General features: G+C 55.0%; 1 pseudogene; it reads right to left on the bottom strand.

The window, feature by feature from the left end:
- Nucleotides 1-4,467: 4,467 nt before the first annotated feature.
- Nucleotides 4,468-6,215, bottom strand: LOC102478583 (60S ribosomal protein L7 pseudogene; annotated as a pseudogene).
- Nucleotides 6,216-6,441: the final 226 nt, after the last annotated feature.

A 6,441-nucleotide genomic window follows, 5' to 3' on the forward strand; every position in this document is an offset into this window, starting at 1 on the left:
GGGTTGATGGTTCAGGTGGGGGATGATGGCCCAGGTGGGGGATGATGGCCCAGGTGGGGGATGATGGCAAGGACAGAGAGGATGCTCCAGGAGGGGTTGATAAACCAGGCCAGGGGTGACAGTCCAGGCCAGGGAGGATGGGTGACTTTGACTAAACCTCTAGTATTAGGGGTGGTAGAGCCCAGGTATGAGAGGACTTGATGAGTCTGGGCTGACAGATCACATGGCTTTCATTGACTGACTTGGGGGAGGTTTGTGGGGAGTGAGTTTGGGGGTGTTCAGTAGTTTCTTTGGACCATGTTAGGTTTACGATGCCTTTGACACCCACAGGGTGAGGCAAAGCAGACGGTTTGGTGGCCCCGTCTGGGATGTAGGCACAAGGTTGGGCTGGAATTACACGTCCGGAACCAGGGCAGAGACAGGGCGGTTGCAGGGTTCCTGAATCAGTTTCTTATAGCTGCCGTAACAGAGCACATGAACTGGGAGGCTTCAAACCGCATGTGCTTATTTTCCTATAATTCTGGAGGCTGGAAGTTCAAGAGCAAATGCATGCTCTCTGAAGACTTTGGGAGAGGGCCCTTCCTGGCCTCTCCCTAGTCTGGTCAGTCTCTGTATCGTGAGAAGTCTTTGGCCTACACCTGTGTCACTCCCACCCCTGCCTCTGTTGTTGAGTGCCCCCTGACACGCATGTGCTGTCTACACCCACAGCTGCCTCTCCTTACAAGAACACCCGTATGGATTAGGATCCACCTTAATCCAGTGCAACTTCATCTTAACTTGATTTCATTTGCGAAGACCCTACTTCCTGACAGGCTTCTGGAAGACATGGATTTTAAAGTGACAGTATTCAATCCGGACAGTGACTCAGGGGAAGAGTGCCACGAAGAAGAGATCGAACAACCCAGGACATAGGGGTCCCAAAGTGTGGAGGCCAAAGGGGACAAGGAGCTGCCTGGGGACGAGGCAGAGGGGAGCACGGGCCTCACAGCCTAGAGCAGCTGTCAGCCATGTCACTCGCTTCTAAGGGACGAGGACACGCTGCCCTTTTGCCTCTGGAAACTGAGATAGCAGGTGACTTTAAAGAGTTGGCTTAGGAGCCAGTGGGTGGTGTGGTGGTTACGATGCTGGACTCCCGCACTGCCAACCATAGTTCAAGTCCCAGACCTGGCAGCTAGCTTTCTCACTTTCTCTCTCTCTGTCTCTCTCTCTCCGGTGAATGCATGTGCCCTATAGCAAATTTGAAATAATAATAATAGTTAATCAATTGATTATTTTAAAACATTTTTAAAAAATAAAGTTGGCTCAGTAATCAGGTGGGGCAAAAGCAAGACTGGATTGGTTAAAGCTGAAACAAGGACAGCCGAGACATCTGTTTCTACGAGAGCAGAGTTCAGAGACGAGGTCAGGGTGGAAGCCGTGTGGCGGGGACGGTGTGTGCCGAGTCTGTGCAGCGAAGTCGGCCGAGGGAGGCCCGAAGGCCTGGAACAGCTGAGGCGGGAGCCCTTGCGGGCGGGGGGGCAGCTCCGGCCTGGAGTAGGTGCAGCCATCACTGCGCAGAGGGAGGCCAACTCTGGGTCCAGAAGTGGGAGGTCGCCGGGACCGGTGCTGTGAAGGTGGCCAGTCCTCGCCTGGCCGCACAGCTCCTATCTGTCACCTTTGGCAAGGTCGTCAGCTGAGGCTGGGGAGTGAGGGCTCAGGGCAGAGCAGCGGCGAGGTGGGTGATGTAGCGGGTGGGAGTGGACGCCCAGGGCCTTCCAGGAGGATGCTCAGGCTGGCACATCCATCTGAGGGGCCTTTGTAAAGAGGGTTCAGTGGGGCCAGCAGGTGGTGGGGTGGCTACGGTGACGGGCTCCCGCATGGCTGACCACGGTTTCAGTAGCAGAGGGTCCACTACTCAGCCCTGGTGGCTTGAAATTCATGCCGGGTACATATGTGCGCATGCCCAAAAATCCCAAGAGGAGAAAGGAGGAGAAGGGATTGTGGAATGGCCCTCTGACCTGCCCCCCTAGGAGTGTGTCTTTTCACTTTCTGTCTCTCTGTCCCTCCAGTGAGTGTACATGCCCTATAGCAAAAAATATCTTAAAACAAACAAACAAACAAAAACGGGACCAGCAGTTAGCATAATGGCTATGTCGCTGGACTCCCATGTAGTCGACTATGGTTCGCGTCCTGGACCCGTGGCTTAAAACTCACGCCGGGCGCGTGTGCATGTGTGCCCAAGATCCCGAGAGGAGAATGGAGGAGAAGGGATTGCGGCGTGACCATCCTCCCTGGGGGGTGATTTCTCACTTTCTGTCTCTCTGTCTCTCTCTGTTTGTCTGGCGAGTGCATGCGCCCTATAGCAAAAAAAAGACAGAGCCCAGTAAGTCACATAGGGTGAGGGTGGTCGGGTTTGTTCACAGCCGGGGCCCTGCCAGAGGGAGAAATACACAAGAGAGTTTGGGGTTCACACGGGAGCAGTCGAGGTGAAACCCAGGCTCGGCGAGGCAGGAGGAAGGGCGCAGATGGCTGACCTGGGTGGACTCGTTGGTATCAGGCAGGACAGGTGAGTGTGAGGACAGAGGGTGGCGGCTGGCACATGCGCAGACGAGGCTCCAGGCGGAACCATGGGGCACCCAAGCACAGGGGCTCCCCTGGGAGGAGCTGGCTGGGGCGGCAGGCAGGGAACGAAGGAACGGCAAGGCCGAGGAAGCACGCAGGAAACTGAGACTTGCTGGATCGCTCCCCCTAAGCGAGAAATAAATGGCAAAAGAAAGAAAATCGACCTTCCTCGCCAGGACAGGAGAGGCCAAGATGCCAGGGCAAGGGGACTGTGGGAGGTGAGCCCGGTAGCCGTCCGCTTCCTGGGCTCCGTGGCAAGTCCTTGCTGCACGCGGCAAGAGGCCCAGAAACCAAGCAGAGCAGATACAGGAGCCCGAGTATCCTTCCCTCAGCTCTCAGAGCTGGAAGGATGAAGCCCACGGTCCCCAGGAAACACCCGAGCCTCCTGGAGGAAGGGCCACCCCTCAGAGTGTTCGAAACTCAACGTGAGACGGGATGAAAGTAGGGGTGAAGGCTCTAGACACCAGCAGAAGGAAATGGCCGACGGAAACAGGGGTCCCAGTGGCCCCTGGTTGCCACCGTAAAGCCTCTGAGCACGTGATCCCAGCAGAGACTCATTGAAGCCCAGCCCAGGGGGCTACCATATGGACAGAATGTCCGGAGGAGTCTTGGTGACCCCCAGAATCATGAAGCAAATGGGATGACCATTGTTTAAGCCACTAAGTTTTGGGGTATGTGCCCCAGTAGCCACTTGACACACTGTTACAGGGGACAGTCTAGCTAATGCTTGGAGTGCCCAGCACAGGGCTAGCCCCACCAGTGGTTAACATACAAGTGACTCTTCTGACACTGTCAAAGCCGCAGGTGGGTCGCACACTCCTTTGAGGCCCAGGTCCTGAGCAGCCCATCATCTCCCCGATGACCTCAGCACCAGGCCCAGACAGGGGTTATGCCCATCCCCTCACTGAAGGTGTCAACATTGGGCCAGGACACCAGGATGGATCAGGGCAGGGCGGGGGCTGCGGACTCACCAGACGAGGGCGTCGGCATTCTGCTCCCCGCATGGGGCCACTGGGTGAGAGTCCAACATGAGCTCCCTGGATCTGTGCCCTGACATGGACAGGGTCAGGACGGGCCACATTAGAGCCATGCTGAATTACTTGATAACCGTGATGATAAAACCGTGCTCATTTGCTCTCCTGGTCAGCACAGCCGAGGTTCCGATGGGGTCCCGGGCAGGCTGTCCTGCTTTCCAGGAGCTCGGCCATGGCTGGACATGTAAGAGAAGGCCGGCAGTGAGCCCGCCACTGGCTGCGGCCTCGTGGCCCCCCACCTGCAGGGGTTTAAGGTGGCGACGAGGTCCCTTCTGGTCAGATCGCCCCTGGAATGGCACACGTGCGTCATTCCCGCATTCCCGGTGTTCGTCAGCCCATCCCGACAGAGCCGTCTCTCCCTTTCTGCAGCCATTAAGAACCACTCTCAGGAGCTGGCTCCCTGAGGCTGTGGGAGTAATGCGCTGCTCCAGAGAAGCTGGGTCCCGACCCGCCCGGGCCCCCAGCACGCGGGGGTCTGGAGGCCTGAGGAAGGGGACGACGGGGCACACAGACCTGTGGAACCTGCCCGCTGAGCACACGCAGGCCTATCATGAACAAAGAAAAGAACAACTGGCACATCTTCTGTTTCTGAGCCTGGCGGTATTAAATTAGATGTTCTCCAATGGGCGGGTCAAGGCAGACACAACATGTCAGACCGAGAGCCGGGCAGAGTGTGCAGACCCTCCACCCCATCCTTCCACACCAGCAAGGCCAGCTGGGACCTGGCTCCCGGCTCCCAGGGGAGGCCTCTTCCCAGTGGCTCAATTCCAGCACTGAAAACAGCCACTGTTTATTTACTGACCAGATAACAAAAATAATCATGGTGGATACCTTAGTTCATCCTTCTAATAAGTGTTGATCTGGTCCTCCCTGTTGCCAGCATCTCCACCCTCTACAAATGGGTGGTCTTTTTCTTCATTCCACCCCGTGGAGAAGATAGTTTGAAGGGCCGCAGGAAGTTCTTTGCTTCTTTGAAGCGTTTTCCAGCAGTATAGATGTCATGAATCAGATCCTCCATGCAGATGATGCCGAATTTACCAAGAGATTGTGCAAAGAGTTACCTGTCAGAGCGATTCGCTTCTTACTGATTTCGCCATGATCATGCTCGTAGATCAGTTCAAGGAGACGCCCGGCGGTCCCCCCGCCACTGGCTGCGGCCTCGTGGCTCACACACTGCAGGGGTTTAAGGTGGCGACGAGGTCCCTTCTGGTCAGATCGCCCCTGGAATGGCACACGTGCGTCATTCCCGCATTCCCGGTGTTCGTCAGCCCATCCCGACAGAGCCGTCTCTCCCTTTCTGCAGCCATTAAGAACCACTCTCAGGAGCTGGCTCCCTGAGGCTGTGGGAGTAATGCGCTGCTCCAGAGAAGCTGGGTCCCGACCCGCCCGGGCCCCCAGCACGCGGGGGTCTGGAGGCCTGAGGAAGGGGACGACGGGGCACACAGACCTGTGGAACCTGCCCGCTGAGCACACGCAGGCCTATCATGAACAAAGAAAAGAACAACTGGCACATCTTCTGTTTCTGAGCCTGGCGGTATTAAATTAGATGTTCTCCAATGGGCGGGTCAAGGCAGACACAACATGTCAGACCGAGAGCCGGGCAGAGTGTGCAGACCCTCCACCCCATCCTTCCACACCAGCAAGGCCAGCTGGGACCTGGCTCCCGGCTCCCAGGGGAGGCCTCTTCCCAGTGGCTCAATTCCAGCACTGAAAACAGCCACTGTTTATTTACTGACCAGATAACAAAAATAATCATGGTGGATACCTTAGGTCATCCTTCTAATAAGTGTTGATCTGGTCCTCCCTGTTGCCAGCATCTCCACCCTCTACAAATGGGTGGTCTTTTTCTTCATTCCACCCCGTGGAGAAGATAGTTTGAAGGGCCGCAGGAAGTTCTTTGCTTCTTTGAAGCGTTTTCCAGCAGTATAGATGTCATGAATCAGATCCTCCATGCAGATGATGCCGAATTTACCAAGAGATTGTGCAAAGAGTTACCTGTCAGAGCGATTCGCTTCTTACTGATTTCGCCATGATCATGCTCGTAGATCAGTTCATTGACTGACTTCAGGTTTGGGTACCCCCATGCAATATATGGCTCCACAACTCTCAGCATGTTGATGGAGGCCTTCTTGAGTTTAATAAAGGTGCCATCGAAGATCTGACAAAGACGAAGAAGCTGCAGCACCTTTCAAACCTTTGGGCTCACTCCACTCCATCGATGCCTCTGATCCTGATGACAAACGCCGATTTGGGTTCTGCAGGTGCATAGAAGTTGCCCGCTTTTCTTGCCATCCTGGCCATGCGAATCTCAGTTCTGTACGTCTGTCTATATTCCTTATGACAGTGCTGAGCTCTTTCATAGATAAGCTTCCTCCCTGCCTTTCGAAGCATCTTTTGAGCAAACTTCTTTCTCAGGCGCTTGATCTTCAGCTCTACAAAATTCCTTCGCTTTTTCTTAAGGGTTTCCGGCACAGCAGGGACCTTCTTTTCCTTCTCCTGAACGCCCTCCGTGGTTCCAGCCAGAAAAGAGCTCCAGCACCGATTTTCCGTGAGCCGCCGAGCTTCAGCTTGTGATAACATCCCACCCAACTCGCCATTTTGACTTGCTTGCTGGCAGGATAATTAGAAAGGGTCTTCAAGAGATTCATGGAAAATAAATCCTATGAAAAAATTGCATGGATTTTAACATTTTTTTTTTGGAGAGGTTTTGCTATAAGGCACATGTGCTCGCCAGAGAGACAGAAAGCGAGAAATCACCCCCCCAGGGGGAACAGGGGCAATTCCCTCTCCTCCACTCTCCTCTTGG

The sequence above is a fragment of the Tupaia chinensis genome, unplaced genomic scaffold (assembly GCF_000334495.1).
Source record: "Tupaia chinensis unplaced genomic scaffold, TupChi_1.0 Scaffold000280_1, whole genome shotgun sequence".
Lineage (NCBI taxonomy): Eukaryota > Metazoa > Chordata > Mammalia > Scandentia > Tupaiidae > Tupaia > Tupaia belangeri.